Source organism: Lissotriton vulgaris, chromosome 9 (genome assembly GCF_964263255.1).
Source record: "Lissotriton vulgaris chromosome 9, aLisVul1.2, whole genome shotgun sequence".
Taxonomy (NCBI): domain Eukaryota; kingdom Metazoa; phylum Chordata; class Amphibia; order Caudata; family Salamandridae; genus Lissotriton; species Lissotriton vulgaris.
This window is the reverse complement of record NC_141697.1, coordinates 727,218,900-727,246,800: the sequence shown is the minus strand read 5'-3', so window position 1 is coordinate 727,246,800 and position 27,901 is coordinate 727,218,900.

The window sequence follows — 27,901 nt, the reverse complement described above, 5'->3', positions numbered from 1 at the left end:
TTACACCTAAGTGTCCTATAGACCCAGCAAGGCTATAGTCTAATTGACAGCGGTGTGGTATCTTGGGCCCTAGGTCCACATGCTGAGCGTAGTGACCACACAGACACTGAAATAAGGTACTGTAACTAGCCCTAGCATGTGCACTCAGACCCTTTTATTAACAGGGTCAGGTCACTCATGACGCCTCTGGTGGATGGGTGTGGGGTGCATGTGTGTCCAGCCCTTGAGGGAGTGGCTGAAAAGACAAGGGCCTGCCGAGACACTAGAACGTGTCCAGCAGGACACTACATTCCACCCAAACTTAATTGAAGAACAAAACAAAACACCAGTACAACCTGTGGGGGTAAATAACAGTAAACTAAACACCACAGGGTCCATCAGCCTCATGAGTCGGACAGCGGGAAGACAGCAAACATGGGGCTTGGGACTGGCTGCAGCAGGACAATCTTCGCTGGCACTCCTAATTTAACCTGAGTGGTTCAGGGCACGAATGCTGGATTGGAGAAGTCAGCTGCACTCCGGTCACGTACCAGTGGGAACATATTCTTTGGTCTGAAGTTGCTCCCCTTCGCTGATGTTGAGGATGGTCTCTGGTGGGTACGAACAGTTCATTAAAACAGAGTGCTTCTTGAGCATGGCTGGAGTCCATGGTGAAGGTTCATAAAGGTGTTGCTTTGTCGATGGGAGTTTCTGTTAGACAACTTCCCTGTACCCTGTAATCTGGCAGTGGGCCAATATCAAGTCCAACTCTCCCGCCTAGGGAGGCCCCTTTGTCGGGTGTGCTACCGGACTGCTTGTAGCCTGCACTGGGGCTGCTTGTGTGCCAGCTGCAAGACCACCAAGGAGCCAGTACCTAGTCGTTCGCACAAACCTCAGGGGTGGATGAGTTTGGGTCAAGGCATGCCCTGGCTACTGCAGTTCAGGTGTAAACCAGGTTAGCAGGTAGCCTCTGGTTCTTCTTGTCAGCTGGTTTGGCAAAGGTGTAGTGCTCCAGCCCATCGGTACTCTGGAGATGGTAGTGTTTGACGCATTTGATGAGGACTGGCGTGATTCCATTGCCAGCCGTGTGATGAATCTGGACAACAGTTGGTGATGACTTGCCATGATGGTTGCAGGCCTTCTTTCTTTAGTCGATCACCGAGAGTGGGGGTGGCCCGGTGCTTCCATTTCCATTGGGGAAGCATCTGCATCTTTGGGCTACTAAGGCGTCAGTGACAGTGGTGTGATGGACACTCTGAGAAATGTGAGGCATGAGACTGTTTGCGCATGCTTGCGGCGTACTCTCGGTCTCCCGCTAGGCAGTCGCCAGGCCATTCTCTGGTTGTCACCCACTTCACTTGCTTTTGGTGTGTCGGGATGCCCTCCCTTAGCAGCTCAAGTTCTCTTCAACGGCCTACCTGGCCACTCACGACTTCCCCACCTAAACCTGGTTGGTTGTCAGATTCTTAGTGTAGACCCTCTGGTGGTCACACTTCCATATTTCCTGCTGGGTGCGGTGTCATGCACATGGCAATGATGATGTGGTTACCATTGGACATGGATGACAGGTGGTGATGATCTTCTAGGAGAGGAGATTTCTGGAGGGACTTAGCAGCTACATTTCTCTCCTTGCTGAGGCTGTTCCTTCACCCATCTGCGGTCAGGAGCAGGGATGCCGTCCGACTTAGACTGCCAACACTCGGGGAAGGAGGGTCGCACTGGAAAGCGTTGGGGAGAGATGCGGTTTGCGCTTGTTGCAGCTTATGTTTGGTTCTCCCACGGGGCTGTCTCCAGGGACATAGGTCCGCCTTGGTGGCTGTCTGGTGTCTCTTGGTGCGTTTTTGGCTTGCGGTGGTACTAGTCCTTGTGCTTCTCCCCTTGTTCTCTCCAGCACACCTGTGTTTGTCCGGTTCTTCATGGTGACAGAATTGTCACTCTTCTTTTTGGTTCTTCCTCCTGGTGCAGTAGCATGCACCTTCTTCCAAAAAGGCCTCATCAACTTCAATGGTCTCTAAGCCAGGGGGGCGAGACCTCCAGTCGCTCTTCTTCTTCCTGGGTCCTGGGTGATGTCCAGCCGCTTGACTTCTGTGTTTCTGCTTAAGGGATTTTCGCAGTGTCAGGATGGCAGTTACCTTCTTTGCTTGAGGACATCGTGCTTGCGTCTCAACCCTGCGCCGTCGTGGCGCCTGCCTCGGCCTCTGTTCAGGCATGTTTAGCAGGGTTGGTCACTTCGAGCGACGCACTCCATGCTTGTGGTGCGCATGTGGCACCCAGCCACAAGTTGTGTGTCCTTGGAGCACATGTTACAATGGCAGCTTGCCACGTGGAGTGTGCAACTCTCCTCTTGCCTATCTTGGGTCACTGGTGACTCAGTCTTGAGGCAGTGTGAGGGAGGACACTCTACTGTGTTTGGCCCACTGCTGGGCTTCGCTGGTGCAGGGGAGATGTGGATGCTCTCCTTGCTGCGTTCAGCAGTGTTTCTCTGTGGAGATGTCTCTATCTCCTGGGCGCTAGCCGGTGTTGAAAAGCCTCTGAGTGCATGCGTCGCACACGTCATACTTCACGCTTTTGGTCTTATTTCTGGGCACCCCGTCTGGCGCTTGGTGGGTTTGCTCTTCTTTCTTGCGCTGGTGGCTATCTGTGGCGTTGCTGCTTGTCTGGAAGTTCCTGCTTTCCCGTGACTGTCTGCCAGAGTTGATACTTTTGCTGCTGGGGGTGGATGACTCTCTGCCTTCCTCACTGCATGTGACTGGCAGGATGAGGATACCTCTTGGTGCCTTGCCTGGAGCACTGTGCAGCTTAGCAGACACCTGGTTGCACCAGCTCCTAGTGGTGGTAGCGCTGTCCGTGTGGCGTGTTCTTCAGGCAAGACGATTGGCATAGTGCCCTCATGTGCTTTCACTGTGGCACTGGGAACCTGCTTGCTGTCCCTTCTGCCTTGCGATTCAGTGTGTGTGTCAGTGGAATGAGTGATCCCCAAATGGGATCACTTACAGCGCTGGCTGGCTACTTGCAGTGTAGGATGCAGTACAACTTGCCACTGCTGGGGTGCTGTGGCTACTTTCTGTGATGCAGCAGGTTTGCTGAAACTATGAGCCACACTGGGGTGGGGTGGGGTGCAGCTGCGAGGCTGTTTCAGTGTAATGTCCTTACTTCCTTTGTGGGCAGTACTAGCCGTGGCCACTAGGTGGCAGTGCAGCATTACCTTCCTTTGTCCATTGCACAAGAGGCTGCCATGTAATGCTCACTGGGTAGCAGGACAGCTCTGCACAGGGAGGAATGTTTATTTGGGGCCTTCCAAGTGCAGGCTGTGTTCTGTGTTGAGGTGCAGTACCTGCAAAGGCCACCAGGTGGCACTGCAGTATGAGTCTTAGGCCCTGGCAGCTTTCTTAATGCTGCGGGCACCATGGGCTCTCTTGAGTGCTGCCTGGATACTAGGGATGCCGGTGTCAGTGCCCTCGAGTGCTGCCTGGACGATGGGGATACGCTTGTTAGTGGGGGGCACGCAAATGCTGGTGTGTGAGGACGCACATTCCATGAACACCCCGACGGAACACTTACCCCCTTATCTTTCTTCATCTCCCCTTCTATATTTTCAGACCTTTCCAGAGGACTACTGTACCTTTAAGCCCATGGTCTTTCTGAGTCATGTGACTGAATTACATGACCTATGCGGGTACAAGACGGAAGACGCCGGAGGTGAAGCGCGTTCATTTGGACTGGCCGATACAGCAAGGCAGGAGAACGCCTGAGGTGCCGGGTTTTTAGGAACCCGGTGGTGCCAGGGGATCACACCCAAAGACCTCTGAGTTCTCCCTGTTCCGGACCACAGAAACACAGAGTCTTCCAGGTGAAGTCAGAGATCGAGTTTTATTGGCTGCAACCAAGTAACAGGGGTCCTAGAAGTACAACAGCACGGGTCGTAGATTCTTAGGAGGCTGTTCGTTTTTACAGAACCAGCCTTCTCCTTTTACACAAAAATAACAGCTGCAGGCAAGAATTCTTCAGTTTACAATACGGTCATATACATATTTCCAAAATAACGCAGAAAGCACAGTCATGTCGGCCAACCCATATTTTAGATGTCCAGTTTGTGATAGATGGCCCAGCCCGGCCCAGAACTACCATCAGATATCAATGAAACCCCAATAAAACCGGGCACCTCCTCATCGTAAAACTGGCCATAAATAAGGAACATGGACAGGTGTATGTGTGTAGAAAACATGGTCTGTATGTAGTGAATGGTTTATGGCATGTTGTGCCTTGATGCTATCTTACTCGGCCACTGGGCGAGGAGCTGCCCAAACAGGTTTGGTTGGAGGCAGTGGAGTCAGCTCGGCCAGGTCATGGAGAAGTCAGCGAAAGGTGGACGTGTCCTTTGGATCAAGCTCGCCCTTAATCAATTGACTTATATGAGGGCAAGCCATAAGATGGATGCCGTCCACAAAATGGAGTCCGAGGGTTTTAGAACAGAAACCATGATTTAAGGGTGTTAGCATCACTCAATCACGACGCAAATACATAGGGATAACGTCTGGATCATTACCGGTCTGTCAATACCAAATTTGTCATGGTACGACGATATTTTGTGACACGAGTGTTGGGCCTCGGTACCGTATTATAGCAGGGCCCAGAATTTCTGAACCACAGCCCTCCTTTTGCCCTCATATTAGGCAATAACTCATGCTAATCTGAGTCCAAATCTGTATTCATGAAGTCATGGAGATGCTGCTGTAGCATCATTCTGTTGCTCAATTCGTCCCTTGACACAGGCTTCCTAACACATGAAGTAGCACAGAGGCCACATATTGCAGGAGCGCACTGCACAAACAGGCAGAACGTAAACAGAATGGCTAAGATCATCCCAATGAAGATCAGAGTTTTCCATCCCCAGGCAGAGATCAGTTCCCAGAACCACCGTAGCAGGGACCAATCCCCTTTATCCACGTGAAGGGAATCAGAGGTTTTATGTAGTTTGGAGATGGCCTGGTACACTGTCGGAGCATTGTCAGGGATGAAAACGCAGCAACTGGATTGGATCACTCTACATACACCACCACGGTCTGCAAGTATGACATCTAGGGCAACCCTGTTCTGAAGAGTCATAAGTCGATCCGACTGGAGCTCAGCTGTCAAGTTACTAAGGGCACCGGCCGTTTCGGTCACGGCGGATTCAACTACCCTTGTTAACTGGCGAATGTTCCTGCTGTTCACCATAGGCCCCCAAAACGGCAGAAAACCCTTTGCGAAGTCTCCAAACTCTTGACCCGCAGTGTCGTCTTGACTCACGACACCCCTAACTGTCCTTGTCCGATGGTAATCTGCCTTGGCCGTGTAGGTGGGTGGCAGCAGAAACGAGATAAAACATGTGCCCGAGAAGTCAGGGGGCAACCATGTGTATGCTTTGTCATGGCAGATGAAGTAGGTACCCTTAGCCGCTAAGAATGGAGGGGAAGTTCGGGATGCAAACACATACGTTTCCGTGCATACGCTCTTCCCCAACTGTGATTTGGGATCCCTGCCAATACCTTGCAGACATAGGTGACCTCGGTGGGGTACTATCCAAACCGGGGAGGATTTCTTTGTTTTCTTGTTCTCACTCAAGGAAATCCCATACTTAGTGATGTTCCATCTACTGTACGGGGTAAACTCATCCTTGGTAATCGTTCGATACGTGTCAATATCCCTGCTCATATTCCTTATTCCTGCCACTAGTGCCTTGTTGCTGGAATTGCTTCCTGTGGGACGCGGGGGATATGGTTCTATGGCAAACAGGAACATTGTCTGGAAAGCCACAGAGAACCATAGTAACTGAATGGCAGGAGGAAGTAAGGGATGCCCTTATCTGTTGTGTGCGGCATGAGTCCACATATCCAACAGTTCGATGTGTTCATTATAGACTGGTGCTGGTGTAGGAGCTGGATGAATGAGTTATTTACAAATTCTAGTCTTCTGGCAGACTCGTGTTCAGGTAGAGGGTGAAAGGAGTGCGGAGAAACAGTAGGAGGAGGTGTGGGCTGAGTGTTATTTACAAAGGTAACTTGAAATGTGAGTAAAGTATAGCCAATCAAGAACATCATTATGCTACACAACATTAAAATACATATTATCAGAAATCTTTTTCTGGCCATCACAGTGCATATTTTCTTTCTAAAGTTCGTGGATCTAGCAGGTCTCTCTTCCCTTGGAAACTCCATCCTCTAGTTGCTGCCCGCAGTGGGAGATTGATTCTGCCAAAGAGTGCTTTCTGTTCAGCCCGGGGTAATTCCCTCAGACCAATCAGAACCGTTGACCTAAACGTCTCCAGCTGCACTCCCCAGACTGTCAACCGCGACCCTAGCAGCAGAACCGGATGGCGGTTCGAAAATCAAAAATGAGCAAGTTACCTGGGCGAGAGAGCTGTAAAATCAAAAATAGTTCTTGGGGGGGGGGAGAGAAACTTAATCAGTTGTATTTTTTATTAGCTCTTGGCCTCAGATTATACCGCTGTTTCCCAGGGACGGTGTGGTCTTCAAACAAGATTTTAGGTTCTGTAGTGTCCAACTGCATTGACGGTGGCACAGTTCCTTGCAGAATGTGATCACTCTCCTTTTCGGTACCAGTTCCTTTCAATCGTGCATCGCTGAAGGGTGCAAAGCGTGGTACGGACTCGGTTTCAGAGTCAGCAATTCCCTCCTGGACCCACCGGTCATATGGAAGGGGCAGAGGGATCCGTTTACAATGGATCCCGTGGATCCAGTTCTTCTTTCCTTCCACCCGAACGGCTGATCTCGTGGAAAGAAGGACGAGGTATGGGCCAGTCCACCTGGGCTGTTCGTTTCTTGTTCTCTGAAAGTTTTTCACCAATACCCAGGTGCCAGGTTCGATTGCGTGACCTGGATCATCAGCTGCTGGTGGAGAGGAACTGTGAACCTGTTGGTGTAAAACACGCAATTTAGTTGTCAATTCGCACAAATAGTCAAGCAGTACAGGGTGCTCTATCTCGCTTAGTTTCTTGGGCCTTGGCACTCCCCATATGTTTGCTGGGCGCCCGAACACGATTTCGTGGGGGCTAAGTCCCAGTCTAGAGTGGACAGTCGTTATGGTAGATAGGAGTGCTAAAGGCAAGGCGTCAGGCCATTTAAGACCTGTGCTGGCTTGGATCTTGGCCAATTTTAACTTTAACGTGCCATTGTAGCACTCTACTAATCCCGCTGATTGGGGGTGGTTTGCACAGTGGAACTTCTGGTGTATGCCTAGACATTCAAACACTCTCTTCATCACTCGTCCCACGAATTCACTTCCATTATCACTCCAGACCATTCTAGGCATTCCAAATCTAGGGAAGAATTCTTTGACAAGGGCTTTGGCAGTTGACAAGGCAGTGTTGTCCTTAAGGGGATACGCTTCCACCCATCTGGGGAAGGCGCAAACAACAACAAGCACGTATTTCAGATTGTTGCATCTCTCTATGTGGATGAAATCGAGCTGCAAAACCTCGAACGGATACATTGGAGGTGCAAAATGACCGACTGGAGTTGGGGTTCCCCTACCGGGATTGTACTTCAAACACACCATACAGTTCCTGACCAAATTCTCCGCGCATTTCGGGATACCACTATTCTGCCATACTGGGGCCAACAACTTACAGATTCCTTTCGCACTAATGTGAGCCATTCCATGGGCCATTGTCACCACTGCAAGCACATATGCATCGGGTAACAGTCATCGCTGATGTTCTGACAATTCGACCCAACAACCATTCGTATCCAATCTACCCTTGCTTTTTCTCCATTCATTCACCTCTTTCTCAGTGGCCTCAGACTGTATGGATTTCACGCTTTCAATAGTGTCCTCACACATACCTACATCGGCAATCCATCTCGCAGGACCTACAACATACATTCGACTCATCGTATTCCTTGCAGTCTCTTTCGCAACTTCATCTGCAAATGCATTCCCACGACCAACAGCATCTTGAATCTTTCTGTGTGCACTGCATTTCACGATTGCAACTTGTAGTGGCAAGGTCAGTGACTCAAGAAGCTCGTTAACTAGCTGACCATGTTGTATTCTTGCACCATGTGACGTCAGGAACCCACGTTCACGCCACAATCTTCCAAAACTGTGAGCCACACCTGAGGCGTATTGGCTATCAGTATACACACTCACTCGCTTTCCTTTTGCCAACACACACGCTCTTGTAAGCGCAACTAATTCTGCTGCTTGCGCAGAATTGTGTGGTATACGTGCAGTCTCTACAATCGTGTGCAATGTGGTTACAGCGTATGCCGCAGTCATATCACCATTTGGCAACTTGAAGCATGAACCATCAACCCATAAAGTATCATTGCATTCAGGAAGGGGAGTGTCCTGCAAATCTACTCTCCCTTTTGTCTCTTCTTCTGTCCTAAAGCAGCAATCATGTTTTTCAACCTCATCTGTCTCTGCTGGAAGGGGCAATAACGTAGCGGGTTGAGTGTATCACACCTCTTTATGTGTATGTGACTCGCTAATAGTGTCAGCTCATAACTGGACAGTCGAGCACTAGTTAAGTGCTGTGTCTTCGTTCTGTTTAGCAAAATGTCTACTGCATGTGGGACCATAACGATCAGAGTATTATTCATCACTAACCCAGCATACTGTCGAATACAGACAGCTGCTGCAGCAGTGGCCCTCAAGCAACTTGGTAATGCCTTAGCTACAGGATCTAGAGTCGCTGAGATATACGCGCATGGGCACTGTTTGTCCCCAAAGTATTGTGTCAGGACTGATAATGCGCAACCTTCCTTCTCGTGGACATATAATGTAAAAGGCTTACTGTAGTCGGGGTTGCCCAACACAGGAGCCGAACACAATGCATCACGCAACTCGTGGAAACTTGTCTGACAATCTTCAGACCAAGGCATAGGATCGGGTGTGTCTTTATAGATTAGTGCCAGCAAAGGTTTAGCCAATAGTGAAAAATTCGGTATCCATTGTCTACAGTACGATGTAATGCCCAAGAAAGCACGCACTTCTCTTTGTGTCCTTGGGACACTCAATCTTGCAATTGCCTGTATTCTTTCTGGGGTCAGTCTCCTTCCCTCCTTCGATAAGATGTGACCTAAGTAGGTCACTTCTTGTTGACAAAATTGCAGTTTTGAAAGAGAGACTTTGTGCTTCATGTCACATAGATGACGCAACAACGACAATGTGGCTTGTTTGCAAATTTCCTCAGTATCTGCAGCGATCAGCAGATCGTCTACATACTGAATCAGAGTCGCACCATCAGGTAGAACAATCGTGTCAACTTGTGTTTTCAGAGCCTGGCTGAATATGGATGGACTTTCACAATAGGCCTGAGGAGCGCGTTTGAAGCGGAAGCTTCGTCCTCCGAAATTGAAGCCAAAAATATCTCTGCTCTCCTCAGCAATTGGGATGCTGAAGAAAGTGTTCTTCAGGTCAATCACCGAGAACCAAGTGGCTGAAGCTGGAACCATAGTCAATAGGGCAGTAATGTCAGGGACAACTGGAAACTGTGGTACAACAATCTTATTCACTTCTCTGAGATCAATCACAAATCTGTACACAGGGGGCTGTGAAGGATCAGTACGCTTTAAGACTGGCAAAACAGGACTGTTACAAATGTTGCCTGTTGTCTCTTCAATGACATCTTTCTCGATCAGATCGTAAATGATAGCTAACAACGCCTTTTCACATTCGCTAGAGATCTTGTATTGGGGAATACGTGGCAACCTAACATTGGCTTTCAATGTTATGACATACGGCGCTATCTCCAACAGACCCACATCATTAGAACCAGTAGCCCAAAGTATGTCCGGAAGTGATGATAATTCTGTTGGAATATTTTCCTTTGACAAATACATTGGTGAGATCACTTTCTTACCTAGGGTAAGTTGTACTCCCGAAGGAGAACAGTACAAAGTCGCATATAATCTTTTTAACAAATCCAAACCTAACAAGTTTTCGCCACAACCTGTTGTAAGAATGAGGGGCGCTTCCAATTCACATGGGCCAACAGAAAGGGGCATAGGACTAGAGATTGGGTTTCTAACCGGGGTGCCAGAAAAACCTACTGAAACATTCATTTCGCCAGACAAAGGTGCGCCAGGAAGTTTTGAGTGCATAATCGAACTTTTTGTAGCACCAGTATCCAGCAGAAAAGGTTCTGACACTCCTGATGTAATCACCTCAACATAGGGTCCATTCTGATCTACTGGAACTGAAACAACTCCCTCTCTTTGTCCATGGCTGTCCTAGCAATTATTACCCTCATTCTCGTTCTCTGCGTAATAGTCATCAGCATAGTACTGAGCTGACCTAGAAGACGCATTATTCTGTTGATCAAAGCTATTCATAGAATTCCGAGGCGGAAAAGAAGTGGTATTCTGGGGGGAATTTCCACGGCCCCTACCCCTAGGAGCCTGTTGAACACCTCTACCTCTTGCACTGGAAACACCATTTAGACGTCGCGCCAGAGCTGGACAATTATTCTTGAAATGACCCTCTTCCTTGCAGTATGCACACTGATTCGGACCATACGGTAAACGCTGATGTGAAAACTCGTTCCCTTGCGGGTTTCTTGAATACTGCTGTGGTTGCTGATAATTGGGCTGACTAGGAGTGCGAGGCGGATAGGCTTGCTGGAGAAGAACTTTAGTTTTTAAATCTTTGGTCTTTTTGTCTGCCTTATCTAGCTCGTCTTTGCGCCTATTTTCGTAGTACTGGGCTGTGGCTAAAATCTGTGCTGACGTGGAAACAGCCCATGCACTCTCTGAATCTTTCAATTTATTACATAGTTCGGGAAGCAGATTATGTACGAACTTATCTACAAGCAGTCTTTGGCCACCCTCGGTAGCCATATCCTGACCACTGTGGTCGACGAAAGTCTCTTCAAACCTTGTGAAAAAGTCAGACACATTCTCATCTTTCTTCTGCTTGCACGCAGACAACTTGTCCCAATTCACACGCAATTCAGGCATTAAAGTCTTCATATATGTAATACTTCTACCAGGAAGATCCGCTACCAAAGGCTCAGGTTTGGACCCACCAACTTGTCTAGCGTCTGCAGCAGTAATATTAGCCCATGTGTCGCCTAATTCTTGGTCGTGATCTGCATGACGAATCTTACTCCACAAGGGCTGTGGAACAACATTCCCGAACACATCTGCTAAATTCTTATACATGAGCTGGCAGTCTGTGATAACTCCTTATAATACCCTGCAGGATTTTTACGAGGATCAGGCAATGTCTGTTTGAGTGCTAAAACTTCTGATCTTTTCCAGGGGACATGTACCCATACACGCTGGAAATGTGGCAGAATTGCTGGATTCGCATTTGCGTCACCTTCCCTCCAGACTGGAGGAACTTCTCTCATGGTGTACTGTCGCGCCTTTTTCCTACCTAATATGTCATCCTCATATAGTGATCTGGAAACGTTTCCCTTACTCCTATAAGATAACAACAAATCTATTGCTCGTTCAACATCGGCGCCTACAATCATGCCTTCATAGAATTTGAATCGCATACGGAATAATTCCTGCATTTCGCGTTTGGGATCATTGTCTTGCAAATCTTCGCAGAGATATACACACATCTCTTCAAATACATATCTCTGAGTGGGTGCGTCCCACTGACTGAAAACTTCCATAACGGACTGAACATCATACTTTACAGTGTCAGTAACCCATTTGCGTGCTAACTCATTCAGCACTACTCTTTCCTCATAATCAGGTAGTTGACTACGCAACTGTCTAAGTCCTGTTTTAGGGGTCGTCTTAGGCGACCCAAAGAAGGGTGAGAACAGACCAGTGACATTACTTGCCACTCTCTGTCGAACAGAAGGAGAAGCTTGCGGAGAGGCAGATGTGCCGGAAAAAACAGGCTGGTGAAAAGAGGAAGTCGAGGCAATAGCAGAGGAAGTCGAGGCAGTGGCAGAAGTAGTATCATGAAAAACAGTCGGAGCCATAGGTAAAGTCGTAGGAACAGTAGAGGTAGTATGTAGCAAAGGCGGCGGCCCTTGAGAAGGCTGCGCCGGAGAAGTAGGAACCAGCTGAAGAGGAGCTGGTGCTTGTGCAAGAGCTGCATTTCGTGCACCGGGGCGCGGTATAACAAAGCGCTTCGGGGGTGCAGTAATACTCGATGTATATGGGGGTGGTGAATTCAATAAATGGGACATTAATGGATCTTTCTCGGATGTTCCCTTTGAACCTTGTCCTTCATGGGGCAAAATTGGGTAGCATTTGTCTACCGCTAATTTCTTGCTTCTGAGCATTTGTTCACTTTCCTGCTCTTCCTCATTATCCCTGTATGCAATGGCAGCTTGCACCATTGACATACCTCTTTTATTTTTCTTAGCTAGTTTCATTTCTTTCTGTTTGGCTTCTTTGCGCCACAAGCGAAAAGAGTCAAACATCGCCGGCCGGGCTTTCTTCTTAAACAGTTTAACCTCTAGATTATCTAGTATTTCTGCGTCGAAATTACCATATTGGAGGCATTTTAAAACACCATCCTTGCGGGTGTATCTGATCCATATTTCATTATACGTGATAGGGCCTACTCCGTGCTTCACATACAGTTCATATGTTGGAGTTCCAATCGGAGGAACCGGACACGAATCCTCTAATCGGGAGTCCTTACTACAACCAAGACAAAACAAGTTTCCAAGTCTGCTAAGACCAGGCATCTTTGCTCACTAGTCTAGCTTTCAACTTCAAGGGATTATCTATTTACGATATTCTCGTGAATACACGAGTCCCTCGGTTTTGGCGCTTGCAAGTTCCAAACAAGGTGTATCTCAAGGATACCAAAACTAAGAATCAAACTAAGGACTGGGAGACGCTCCACTTATACTTAACTGAAGTATTGATGATCGATGACGTCACTCGAAGACTCGTCTATCGTTTCGCTCTACCAAGGATCACTGGGTCCAAAACAAGGCGATAGTCAGGGCAGCAGTCCTTCGTAGCCGTCGGGACGCGGGGAACCTCGCAGCAAAGACCTTCGGAACCACGTCGACATACAGGGGTCGCTGAAGTGGCTGGCCGTCCTCTGGAATTTTCACACGAAGCTCCTCACGAACATCTGGCTTGGACCGATACCGCTTGACACCGCCCCGAGTTGGGCGCCAAACTGAGGTGCCGGGTTTTTAGGAACCCGGTGGTGCCAGGGGATCACACCCAAAGACCTCTGAGTTCTCCCTGTTCCGGACCACAGAAACACAGAGTCTTCTAGGTGAAGTCAGAGATCGAGTTTTATTGGCTGCAACCAAGTAACAGGGGTCCTAGAAATACAACAGCACGGGTCGTAGATTCTTAGGAGACTGTTCTTTTTTACAGAACCAGCCTTCTCCTTTTATACAAAAATAACAGCTGCAGGCAAGAATTCTTCAGTTTACAATACGGTCATATACATATTTCCAAAATAACACAGAAAGCACAGTCATGTCGGCCAACCCATATTTTAGATGTCCAGTTTGTGATAGATGGCCCAGCCCGGCCCAGAACTACCATCAGATATCGATGAAACCCCAATAAAACCAGGCACCTCCTCATCGTAAAACTGGCCATAAACAAGGAACATGGACAGGTGTATGTGTAGAAAACATGGTCTGTATGTAGTGAATGGTTTATGGCATGTTGTGCCTTGATGCTATCTTACTCGGCCACTGGGCGAGGAGCTGCCCAAACAGGTTTGGTTGGAGGCAGTGGAGTCAGCTCGGCCAGGTCATGGAGAAGTCAGCGAAAGGTGGACGTGTCCTTTGGATCAAGCTCGGCCTTAATCAATTGGCTTATATGAGGGCAAGCCATAAGATGGATGCCGTCCACAAAATGGAGTCCGAGGGTTTTAGAACAGAAACCATGATTTAAGGGTGTTAGCATCACTCAATCACAACGCAAATACATAGGGATAACGTCTGGATCATTACCGGTCTGTCAATACCAAATTTGTCATGGTACGACGATATTTTGTGACACGAGTGTTGGGCCTCGGTACCGTATTATAGCAGGGCCCAGAATTTCAGAACCACACGCCCTGGTGGAAACCTTCGTCGTGCATACCTGGAAGGACTCGGGAAATCAACAGGAGGACGTTGAGCACTCGTCACTCGGAGAAGAGCGTCCGGACCAGGAAGCAGCTGAGGGAGGAACAGACGGGCAACCAGACCCTACCTGGAAACACGGAGAATCCCGCCACGGCCCCGGAGGGTCGCGGCTACACAAGGTACGGGGACGGTTTGGTTTTGCCTGGGGGCGCACAATTAATGGTCCCAAGGGAGGGGGTGTAACGGGAGAGAAACACTGACACCGAAAACGGGATCCTAATCAGGCCGCCTCTAGTGCATGAGAAACACTGGTGACAAAAACTCCCTGCACCCTTTTTCCTTCCAGCGACACTTCGTAGAAGGAAAATAACCTTCCTTACGGTTTCCTTTATTTCTTTTCTTCCCCATGGTCCTGTCCACCGGCCATCTACGGAGAATAAAGCCTACCTGTTAACTGGAGTAAAGACGACGTCCTGAATCCACCCACGAAGGAAAGAACCAAGAAGGGGATAGAACAACAGCTCCCAGAAATCTTTCTTTTGAGCAAACTACTAATAAACCTGAATAGGTTAAACTACCCACTTGTCCTGGTTTGCTTCTCCACCACGCCACACGTGGTGTCAGAAGAGTGATCTAGGTTCGCCTCCAAATGGAAAACTTAACCCAGCAATTAATACGGGGCCAGGAGAAGCTGGAATGGGCAGTGGAAAAACAGATGACTTCCGCCCAAGCAGACCAGGAACTCCTAAAAGACAGTTTAGTTAATCATGCAGATCAAATGTTGAAGGTAGCAGATGATCGCCGAGAACTGACGACTCAGCTACAAATATGTGCAGTAACGGGCCCTAATGTCTCCCTACAAAAGTACACTACAGGAGAGCACCCCGTTGCGGAAGACATCGTTTTATGGTGGAAGTTGCTAAAACTAAGATATTGTGGTATCGGCTTGAGGGCATCTCAATGCCCCATCTCGCGTTAAAAAGTTACGGAAAGTTACAATAGAATTGCTTACATGCACGGTGCAGAGATTTGTGGTCGCACCCGCCAAGTGAAGCTAGAAAACTATTTGGTCATAGGACAGCGTCTGCATAAGACTTTGAATATGATGGGCGCTCACAGAAATATCTGTGCTCTTTTCCCATGGTCCTGAGGAGAACCCGTTTAATGATATGTAGGGTTTGAAACACGGGGACCTGTTTGTGTTGGGCAAACTTAGGTATTATTAAAATAAAGGTGTCAGGTTTATTTAAAGAATATTTAAATCAAAAGGATTCCATTGGTTAAACCTGAAGCTCATACTATTTTTGCCATCAAGTATTGGGATTGTTTCCTTCTCTATCTTTTCTCCAAACTTCCTTATTCTCTTTCCCTTTCTTGATTTTTTCCATTATAATTCTTTTTGAAGTGTTGTGGGAACGTGGGTTTGTAGCTTTATTGCTTTGTACAAATGTATATTGATGTAATTATATGTATTATGCAAATATTGTTGTTCGGTCCTGTTTGAATTTGAATTATTTGTATATCAAAAGAAAAAAAGATTCCAAATAGTAGATTTAAAATACAAATTAAAAAGAAATCAATTAAAAATAATCAGAGAAAATCTCTTCAATCACTATGAGTGACACATGTGTTTGGCAGAATTGAGTGTAGTAATGATATATTTAGAGCAGTTTCTTGAGGCCCTTCCCTACCCTATCCAACGGTGGCTTAAACAACACCATCACCTAAGCCCCGAAGAATCAGTGGAAATGGCCACTAAGTTTTATAGGGCTCAACCTTGGACCTTGCCTTGAACATAGAGAAGACCCCAAAGAAGACAGGAGCCCCGGGGAAGCAAGACAAGAAGCCAGTTAAGCCCTCTTTAGAAGTAGTAAAGCCTAGACAATTTCGCCTAGAACCGCCTCCTCTTCATAATCCACAATGTTTCGAGTGTGGCGAGTGGGGACATATTGCAAGGAACTGTCCCAGGAAGAAACCTCAGGAAGAACCCTTGGACATTGGATGCATACCCCTTTCCATTTTATACTCTGCTGAAATGGGACCCAGCTTCCACGTAAGTGTACAAGTACAGGGGGTACAGGTGAAAGCACTACTCGACTCAGGATGCAAACAATCTGTGGTCCTCCAGTCAATACTGACCCCTCTCCGTGGTATAACCAAAAAGAAGGTACTTATACGGTGTGTGCATGGGGACATCAAAGTGTATCCTTTGTTACAAGTCCCCATCACACTTCCGGATGGATAGACTTTAGATGTCAGGCTTGGGGCTGTTTCTGCTCTGCCCGAACAGATGATTATAGGACAGGATAACCCCTCCTTTCTACTTATGCTAAAGGATAAGCTTCAGGCTCAGGTCCACAACTTCCACACAACCTGCCCTCTTAACCCAAGCCCCCTGGCTAGTGGACAAAAGTTTTAGGCATGCGCACAGAAACGATCCAAATCTCCAACCAGCCTGGGACCAGGCCCAGCAAACACCCCAGCAAACGCCCATTACTTACCCATCGTTTCAGGTAAAAAACGAACTACTGTATAGAGTTTGGAAACAAGGGGATGCCCCTCAACTGGTAGTACCTCAAGCATTCCGGGAGCAGGTTCTTTTCTTTGCGCATTCGCATTTGTTGGCCGGACATAGGTGGGCCCAAAAGGCCATCCAGATGTTGTTGCAACACTTTTACTGGCCAAGAATCTTTTCGCATGTCACCCGATTCTGTCAGGAATGTGAGGTGTGCCAAAGAAAAATCCCCTACAAACCCCCTGTAGTTCCATTACAGCCTCTTCCGGTTGTGGGTAACCCGTTCGAAAGGATTGGTATGGATCTCGTTGGGCCTCTTCCATGCACCAAGAAAGGTCATATATATGCTTTGGTCATGGTTGATTACGCCACAAGATATCCAGAAGCCTTTCCTTTACGAAGCCCCACAACCCGGAACATCTCTGAGAAGCTGCTTGAGCTGTTTTCCCGGGTTGTGTTTCCTCGTGAGATAATCACTGATCAGGGGACTCCCTTTGTTTCTAAATTAATGGCACAAATCTGCAAATCCCTAGATATCTCACACATTAAAATGTTGGTCTAACATCCTCAGACGGATGGTCTCTGTGAGCGTTACGCCGCCTTAAAATTGACATTGAAGAAACTTCTAACAGTAGAAGGTAAGGAATTGGACATGTTGTTTTCCTTAACTTTGTATGTAGTGAGAAGCCAAGTCCAAACCAGCCTCGGATGTTCCCCGTTCCAAATCCTATATGGAAGAGAACCGCGGAGCCTTCTAGAAATCACCAAGGAGGTCTGGGAACAAGAAAAAGAGGAAGAGACAAAGTCCTTTTTTTTATTATACTCAGGGTCTTCACTCTAAACTACATGAACTAAGGGAGTTTGCCAATTCTAATCTAGAGAAAGCCCAGGTAAAACAGCAGCTGTTATACAATAAAGGAAAGAAGTGGCGACATCTCAATGTAGGGGATTGGGTGTTAGTCCTTCTATCTTCCGCCATAGCAAAAACAAGAACAGGATGGCAAGGGCCATACAAAATCGTAGGAAAGGTCGGGATAACATCCTATAGGATTCAGGTCACCCTGAGAAAAAAACAATGTTACCAACCTCCTAAAAAAATGGCTAGGTCTGCCTCCCCAGGACGTACATAAAATGGAAGGGGTATCCCAGAGCGAGACCACCCTGAGACAGTTGGTTATTAACCCAGAATTAACTAGGGACCAGGGAGAACCCTCCAGGACACTTTAACTCCCTTTGAGCTTCTCTTTTCTGACATACCGGGAAGAACTACGTTTGCTGAACATGCTTTGAGACCCAGCCAGGGAAGAAAGTGAAGCAAAAACCCTATCGTATACCAGCAGCCAGACGGCAAGCGATAGACCAGGAGGTGAAAAGTATGCTAGACCTTGGCGTTATAAAACCATCCAAAAGTGACTGGTCATCACCTATTGTACTAGTGCTAAAACCGGATGGTTCAGTCTGCTTTTGCATAGACTTCTAGGCCGTCAATTCCATTTCTAAGTGCGACTCTTATCCCATTCCCAGATTCGATGAGCTGATAGAAAAACTAGGCGAGACTCAATTCATCACTACTCTTGACCTGACCGAGTGCTATTGGCAGGTGCCCCTCAAACCAGAAGATCAAGAGAAAACAGCCTTTTCTACACCTACGGGCTTGTATGAATTCACTGTCTTACCTATTGGGTTGCATGGTGCACCTGCCACGTTCCAGCGACTCATGAACAAGGTACTGCGACAACATCAAGACTATTCGTCGGCATACCTTGAAGACATAGTTATTTTTTAGCCCTGATTGGGAAACCCATCTCCAACACTGTAGTCAGGTCCTAACCTCCCTTCAAGCCGCAGGCTTACACATCAATGCAAAAAAATAAAGTGTAGGATTTAAAAAAGTAAAATACTTGGGGTACCTCTTGATGTTGTCTCAAACCTCCCCTTAAGGCACCGAACATCCAATCCTTTTCATCAGCCGTAAGCTTTTTCCACGTGAGCAACGGTATCCCATAAGTGAGAAGGAGTGCCTGTCTATTAAGTAGGCAGTGGACAAACTCAGATACTATCGGGAGGGTGCCCACTTCCTCCTTTATACCGATCACAACCCATTACTTTAGATGAGCCGCAACAAGGGGAACAATCCAAGGATTCTATGCTGGTTCCTTTCCCTCCAACTTTTCTCTTTTGAGGTAATCCATCGAAAAGGTGCGGACAATGGGAAGGCTGACTTCCTTACCCGTCTTCCCCTGTTCCCCGATCGTTAATAGACTGGGGTAGGGGTGTGTGAGGACGTGCATTCCATGAACACCCCGAGGGAACACTTTCCCCCATCTCCCCTTCTATATTTTCAGACCTTTCCAGAGGACTACTGTACCTTTAAGCCCATGGTCTTTCCGAGTCATGTGACTGAATCACATGACCGACGCGGGTACAAGACGGAAGACGCCGGAGGAGAAGCGCGTTTGTTTGGACTGGCCAATACAGCGAGGCAGGAGGATGCCCTGGTGGAAACCATTGTCGTGCATCCCTGGAAGAACTGAGGGAGGAACAGATGGGAAGTCAGACCCTAACTGGCAACACGGAGAATCCCGCCACTGCCCCGGAGGATCGTGGCTACACAAGGTACGGGTACGGTTTGGTTTTGCCTGGGGGCGCGCAATTGATGGTCCCAAGGGAGGGGGTGTAACAGGAGAGAAACACTGACTCCGTAAACGGGATACTAATCAGGCCGCCTCTTGTGCATGAGAAACACTGGTGACGGTAGTGGTGACAAAAACTCCCTGAAACCCTTTTGCTTCCCGCGACACCCCGTAGAAGGAAAATCACCTTCCTTACGGTTTCCTTTATTTCTTTTCTTCCCTATTGTCCTCCCACCGCCATCTACGGAGAATATAGCCTTCCTGTTAACTGGAGTAAAGACGACATCCTGAATCCACCCACGAAGGAGAGAACCAAGAAGGGAATAGGACTACAGCTCCCAGAAATGTTTGTTTTGAGCAAACTACTAATAAACCCGAATAGGTTAAACTACCCACTTGTCTTGGTCTGCTTCCCCGCCGCGCCACATGGTGTGATCAGTTTTCCATTTTGACCCCGGTCGGGGCCTCTGCCGTGGATCAATGCAGTAATGAGTGGTGGGTGCAGCAGCTTGCTCTCTGGCTGCACAGTGTAAATTTTGCAGGGGCTATTTCATACCAGTTGCTACGGCCAGGATGCAGTGTCCGGATCAGGCACTAGGTGACACTGTAAACCTTCAGGAGGTTTCAACAGGCTTCCTTTATGCTGCGACCCCCGCGGCTGTTCAGGTGCGCATTGAGCACCGTTCCACCTTTTGGGCTGATGCGGCGCCTTGGGCCTTGTTTAGGGTTGGTGCGGTCTTGCTTGCCTGGGCTGCTGGTAGGGCGCTGCAAATCTTTACTGGCCAAAAAGAAACCAGCATCACTGCTCGCCGGGCTTTTTTATGAGGTAAGCGGTGGCACTACTACCGTGCTGATTTGGTGCCTCGATCGTTGAGAGCCCCCAGTGCTGCGGGTTGTTGCATATCCGGGGGTGATAATTTCTTTCAGGTGCAGCCTCCCTCTTTGCAACAGATGGCAACAGACCGGGCAGGTAGGATCGCGCTGCAGGTGTCTCCTCACAATGTCCGTCTTGGCTGGGTCGAGTCGCTTAGTTATGTCTGTGACGCTGGCACTTCAAAATTCAGCAAAACCAAAGGGGATAATGGACAGAGTGTTGAACATAGCATGCACTCACCCTCAGTCAACTGATCTGGGTTTAATCCATCATCATTCTTTAATTCCCTCCCCACCCCAGTTTAGACATGGCCATATGCAAATCAATCTGACCCTGTGCCTTGTGGGAACAATCCAGCCCGAACTGCCAAGCCATGTCTTCCCTGGACCGGAAACAAGCATCCTGGGACCGGTTTCTGGCTATTCAGCCCTCATCATCCAGTCTAACTTGAATCCAGTGGCAAAGTGAGCAAGGGACCCACGTCTGGGCATACCCTGCTAACTTAGGGCGAACAAAGCAAAACCAAAGGGGATGATGAACGGAGTGTTGAACATTGCAAGCACTCACCCCCAGTCAACTGATCTGGGTTTAATCTATCATTATTGTTTAGCTCACCACGCCACTCCAGTTCAGACATGGCCATATGCAAATCAGTCTCACCCTGTGCCTCACGGGAACAGTCCAGTCCGAACTGCCAAGCCATGTCTTCCCTGGGCCGTAGACAAGCATTCAAAATACAGGCCACGGGGTTTTCTCGCGCTGCGGGCCGCGCTTCTCTTGATGGGCTGTTATCTGCACGGTGGGTTATCGTTCACGCCAGATGCCCCCTCCCCGTACTAACCCCAGCTTTTCTCCTGATTACCCGGGAGCAGGGCAGTGTAGATGTGACGCGATTGGTGCCTGTCTCCTCCTTTTGCAGCAGTTTTCCAAGGATGGTGGAAATGCCGGTACGGGTGAAATTTTGATACGGCGTCAGGCTCTGTTCACACAGCGGGACCTTTCTTGCCCTGACCGCAGCACTTCTTCACTGGGGCTGATGGTGGCAGGTGGGGCAGCTTACAGACGCCTGCGTAGGTAGGGGGGCTAATCATTCATGAGCACTGCCATGCCTTGAGGAGCTCTGTGACACCTTCTCTTGTTGGCACTGACTCCTCCTCATGACACTGCCCGCCGATTCACGCAGTCTTTGGGGCCCACCAGTAGGAGGGGGGGAGCACTGACACAGACACAGGGATGGTGTGATAAAGGCCGCTTTATTGGAATCAGGTGCACCCTGCCTAATCCCAACCTTGGCCTGCGCCGCACAAAACTATGTCTCACTAAATAAGCTGAATGCCTAACAACCCCCCCACCACCCCTAAATGGATCCCCACATTGCAAAACTCATACAACATCATAGAACATCCCGTCCGCAACATACCCCCGTGCCCACAACTGCAAAAGACCTCAGTGTCCCCCGCCGCCTGTCAAAAGCCAACCCAGACCTCTTCCAATACCCCCAACTACCTCCTTTTAACTAGAAAAGCGCCACTTGAAAGCCGCATTAGCGTCTTTCGACCCCCCCCCCAGGACTCCAATCTCCTCGGATACCTGCTCACCCCCAAAGCTGCATCTAGTGCCTCCTTCAACTGCACAATATAGAGTTCCATCCCATACCTTGAAAGGTGAACTCCATCCTCCCTAAAGAAATACACCGCCCCGTACCTAAGCTCGGGATGCTCCATCCTGCCTATCCCCTCCCTGGCACAAAAGTCCTTCATCTCCCTGTGCTCAGCACCCCTCCAACACCGTCTGGGAATAAAATCAGACCAAATCACATGACACCCTGACCAATGCCGCTTAATCTCCAACAGATCTCGTTTCATCTGCTTGACCAGTGCCAAACCTTTACATTGCACTAGGTCATTTTCTCCCAGGTGGATAACTAAAACATCCGGGCATACCCCCCGACCACATAATTCAGTAAGGGCATCAACTCGTGCCAACCCATCCCCCCTTTTCCTCGCCAATGACACCGAAACAATCTGTCATCCAACTCCAAGTTCAGCTTCCGGTGAGTGTCCCATTCAGCCCTCTCAGCCCGCTTGACAAATGAGTGTCCCACAATGTAAATGTTCAGCAGCGCCGCCTCCGGCACCGCCACCGCACCTGAAAAGACACACATATGAGAGGGCGAAACATAAAGGCTCAGATCGTCCCCTCTACCCCCGCATCCTGACATATCGCCTGTAGCAATCCGACTTCCCCCTCCCAGAACCCACAAAACCTGATTCGCAGTCACCCTGCCGCCTTCCTTCCGACCAAAGACCTCGACACCCGTCGCATTCCGCCCCGCCGCCAGCCGCCGACGCCACATCGCCGGACACACCCCTTCCGACCTCCAGGTCCCAACACCACCCACGTCCCCACCCCCCTTTGATCCGTCTTTGAGCGTCGCAAGTGCACCGCCACTTCCCGGGCCCGCATCTCCATGTCCTCCCACAGGAGACCCTGCCCCCCTTTCACCCCCACCAGCTCTGACACCCGAAACGCTCCAAAGAACAGCCAAGACATGAGTGTAGAAAACAACGCTGTCTCCTCCCCGTCTCGGCACACCGACGGCAACGCAGCAATCAAGGCCACCAGTAAAACCCCCGTGATCGGGCGATGCCGTGCCACACCCGCTCCCTTCTCCCTTGCCCAGCCCTCCAGTAGACGAGTCCCCAACTCACCCGCCGACGGGGGATACCCCCACCACAACTTCCCCATGAACGCCACCGCTGCCAGCTTACCCATAATCGTAACCCGCGACAAACCTCTGTCCATCAAGCTCAACATGAATCTCACCACTTGCTCCTCCCACCTCCAGGGATCCCCCCACCTTACCGCACCAGAGCGCCGAAACTCCTCCCGCGCCTGTGCATACGTCTTCCACGTGGACGCGGCCACCGACGTCCTCACCAGCTGAACGACCCGGCATCTCCCACCGACCAGAGCTCCCCCGGGACCGGCGTCTTGACCATCTCCGCCGCCGTGGCTAGCCCATGGAACCTCTGCCACTGTGAACGAGACAAAGCATCCGCAATGTCATTGTCCATTCCCGGGACATGGCACGCGTGAAACATAATGTCATTCTCTAAACAGCGGAGCACAAAAACTCTCATCAGCTTCAACACCTGGGGGTCCCGCGCCGGCTGCCTGTTTACCACATGCATCACCGACATGTTGTCCACCTGGAACAACACCCGCTTGTGCGCCAACTCCGCCGCCCACACCTAGACCGCCACCAACAAAGGGAACAACTCCAGAAAGGCAATGCTCCGTCCCCCCACCTGCCAATGAGGTGGCCATTGCTCCGCGCACCATCTCCCGTCCCAGTACAGGCCAAAACCGCCGACCCCCGTCGCATCGGAGTACATCGACACGTCCCACTCCCAGTCCTCCGCCGGCGCCATTGGCACACCATTGAAACGTTCCAGGAAAATCCGCCACATCCACAAGTCCTCCTTCACCCCCGCCGAGAGACGCACATGGTGATGGGGAAGAGTCGAGCCCGACAGCGCCAAACCCAACCGCCGGCAGAATGTACGACACGCTCGCACCACGCGACATGCAAAATTAAGGAGCCCCAAAAGCACCTGAACCTTCCGATCGAACACCTTCTGCTTTCCCAGCATGTCGCCAACCAATTACATCATAGCCGACCTCTTGTCCTCCGGCAGGCGTGCTTCCATGGCCGCAGAGTCGAGCTCTATACCGAGAAAGGACAACACCGTACGGGTACCGTGCGTCTTCTCCAGCGCCGATGGGACCCCAAATTCCTCCATCATCCACGCCAAACTGTCCAGCAGCCGCTGGCAGTCCGTTGCACTGGGTCGCCCAACCAGAAAGAAGTCATTCAGATAGTGTGTCACCATCTCAGAGCCTGTGCGCCTGGAAAAAGCCCACTGCAAAAAGGAACTGAAGTGCTCAAAAAGCGCGCAGGAGATGGAACACACCATCGGCAGCGCCTTGTCCACAGAAATGCCACCGTCAAACTGGATCCCCAGTAACTAGTGGTCCTCAGGGTGTACCGGGAGCAAACGGAACGCCGACTTAATGTCTCACTTCACCATCATGGCGTCCCTGTCCCCCCCTGACACAAGCCTTCGTGCCACATCCACCGACGAGTATGACACCGACGCCAAATCTGACGCGATGAAGTCGTTCACTGACCCACCAGCCAGCCATGACAGATGTTGAATTAGCCAGAATTGCCCCGGCTCCTTCTTGGGCACCACCCCTATCAGGGATATAATCAACCCCGGCAGGGGCGGTTCTGAAAATTGGCCCACCATCCGGCCCTCCTTGACCTCCTTAAACAGCTTCTCTCTCACAATACCTCTGTGGGCCTGTACTGATTTTAGATTGTCCGCCCAGCGCGCAATCCGTGGACCCTCATAGCCCAGCCGAAAACCATCCCGAAACCCCTGTCGCAACACGGCCGAATCGTCCGCCTGCGGATACGCCGCCAGCCATGGCTCCATCCGCACCAATCTAACCGGTGTACGAGCCTTTTCCCAAAGCCCCAGCCCCCCCGCTCTGTGGCCCTCCGCCCTGCACTCCACCTTGTGCAGGCTGCTGTCCTGGCGGCCCCACGACCCCCGAGCAGCGTACCACTGGGTGTCAGCGCCCGCACTTGGAGCACTCGTGCCGGAAACGGCACATCTGGCGGCCACACGCCCCCCTATTGAAGTCCCAGCAGGCCCCAGTTGTACCGTGGCCGGTGGGCTCCCCACCCCCCTCGGGTGGGCGGGCAGCAAAGGGGGCAGGCGCGAGCGGCAAACTGCTGGCCGTGTACACGGTGCGATCGAACTTGGCACCCCCCATCGTCTGTTGGTAAAGATCAGAATCCAGCTCCCCCCACTTTACCTCAGGGTCGGCCGCCATTTGCGCCCGGAATTTTTCATCATAGTGGGACCAGGCGTACCCCCCGTACATCAGATGCGCCCTCCGCACCCCGTCCATGTACTTGAATAGCGCGATGGACCGATCCGGGAATTTTTCACAGTATACGCTGGCGTATATCAGGAAAGCCGCTGACCAGTTGTCAATCGTTAGCGGGACCTTGGGGCGCCGAGCTAACTCTTGTTCCTCCTCCTTGGACCCCTCCTTCAAGGTCAATTCCCTATGCAACAACTGTAAAATGTCGATGTACTCTCCCTTCCAGATCTTCTCCCTCGTCGCCTGCGACAAGTGCGCCCCCAGCGGCTTGGTTACCCCCATGTATGGCAGCTTCCGCACCGGCACTACGCAACTCTCCTTACTCCCCGCCACGGTCGCCCCTGCCGCTGCGCCCCCCGACGCCGCCCCCCCGGCAGCGCCCGACCCGACCGCGCTCGTCAAAGCCCTGCCATCCGTTCCTTCCCCGGTGTCCTTAACATACCGGCCTTTCACCAGCCGTCCATCATCCCCCCGAGAATCTGTCCCCACCGAAACCTCCACACAGCACCTCTTGCCATCACCACTCCCCACTCAGTCTCCAACCTTACCTGGCGTCAAGGTCGGCGTCCGAGCTGGATCCTGCCGCCTAACCAGTGGTGCTGAGGGGAGCGCCACCCTGGGCGCGTCTTGCTGTGGCCGGACCTGTAACACACTGCCAGCAACGTTACTAGATCCCCCTTCCATATCTCCCCCTCCTCCTCAGAATCTCCATCACCAACATACCGCTCTCCCACCCCCCAGTCACCAACCCCACTCCCCCAGCCGGGTCCCCCCCACCGCCTCTGCACTCTCCTGCCCGTCCCCTCGGCACCCCGCCCTGTCCGCTCCTTCCTCCCCCTTTCCCTCCCCCTCCCCGGTGACGGAGACCTGCTCGGGTTCACCACGATCGCCCCCTCCCCGGATGATGATCCCCAATCTAGCTCAGTCTCCGCGCCTCCTTGCCCCCTCCCTTCTCCGCCCCCTCCCCATCCCCTTCCTACTCCATGTCTGACTCCTATATTAATAAGGGGGACCCCGCCCCCCCGCCTCCTGACCCGCCCCCGCCCCCCTCCATCCCCCCCACCCTCCATCTCCGAAACCGCCCCGCACCCCTCCCATGGCCCTCCCCATCCCCCGCTGCCCCGCCCTCATCTACCACTCCATGTGCCCCCCGACCACCCCCGTGGACCCCACCCCCCTGCCAGGTACCACGCTGCTGTCTCCTCCCTCCCGCCCTGCCCCCCGACCCTGCCCACAAAGTGCAATAATGGGCGTCCCTGCTGCCCTCCAGACTCCTTCCACCCCCTCTGGGCCTTCCCATGCCTCGCGGCCTTTCCCCGCCGGCTTCCCCCTCCCGCCTTCCTCCCACCTCCCGGGCCTTCCGCGGCCGGGACCGCGGAGGCCCACACGCTATAACTGCTGCTGCGGCGCCGTTGGCAGCGCGCCGCCGTGGCCTTACCTGGAGGTCGGGCCGCACCAGGTCCATGCGGCCCGCCTCCTCCAGCAGCCTCAGAGCCTCCTTGACGCGGGGGTCCCCAAGCACCGCCATTACTCCGCACCGCACAGCCCACTACAAGACTCTGGTAACCTGCGCAACACCGCTGTCATCCGCGATGCCCCGGGTGACCCACCAGCACCGGTCCCGCCACACAAAACACAAAAAACCGTCCGCAACTGCCTGCTCCGGCTGCTGTGTCACTGCACCATAAAATGGTGGACAGTGACACACGTAACACCTCTATATCGCCCCCCAGCCCAAAAGCAGCCTAAATGGAGCCCAACAGCCAACCCCCAGCCCAAACAGCCCAAAAACCCCTTCCCGTCCGTCCTGCATCCCCCTCCCCTCCTACCGGCCCTAAACATCCCGTGGGGGAAAGACTCCCACTGGTCGGCTGCCCCCCCAAATCCCCAATCTGCAGGCAGGTGACAGTAGGGGCATCGAACTGTTGTAGGCGAACAGTCTCTTCTCCCTCTGTCGCGACGAGTACATGGTGTTCTCTCTCTCCACGTGCTGTTGTAAGTGTGGCAGGTGCAGGGGTTTGCTCACGCTGCATTTATTCTTACCCCCTAGGAACTGCGTGGCAGCTTGTATCAAACACACGGGTTCAGACCCGCTCGTCGCCAATTTAGTGTCTTGGGCCCTAGGCCTACATGCTGAGCGGAATAACCACACAGATAATGAAATAAGGTACTGAAACTGGCCCGAGCATGTGAACTCAGGCCCTTTTATTAACAGGGTCACGTCACTTGTGACGCTTGTGATGGATGGGTGTGGGGTGCTTGTGTGTCCAGCCCTCGAGAGAGTGGCTGGAAATACAAGTGCCTGCTGGACACTAGAATGTGTCCAGCAGGACACTACAAGAGGCTATGACGTTTGGTCATTATTGGACGTATTCACGACATGGACACTCCTATTATCAGATGTTACATTCACGCTTATATGCGCGTGCCTTGATTTTCTATGTTCTATGTTTTCACGTGCTTGCATGCACGTGTCTGTTGGTTGTGTTGTTCTTTGAATGCTATGTCTCAACGAACTGTGAACGGGCCGTTGGGTCAGAGCAAACGAAGAAATCAGTTACTCTGAGCTTACTGGTGCGTCAAGACCTGTAACCGGTGGTGCTTCATTATTGTGGATTAAACTTTATTTTTTTAACTATTCCAGCATATTTTCAACTTGACAATTTGGGGACGAGGGACAGGATACCTAGAAGCACCGCCTACACATTTTTTGGAGGGGATTTTATCTGTGATTTTTATTTAGTACTTCTGCATTCACAGATTTATATAAACTCCATTTACATTACAAGAGATATGATTCTTTTTTGGAATTATTGAAACAAGAAAGTCTGAATCTTCAGAGGATTTTGGGGGGGAAGCTTACCGGTGCGTCAAGACCTGTAACCGGTGGTGCTTTATTATTGTGGATTAAA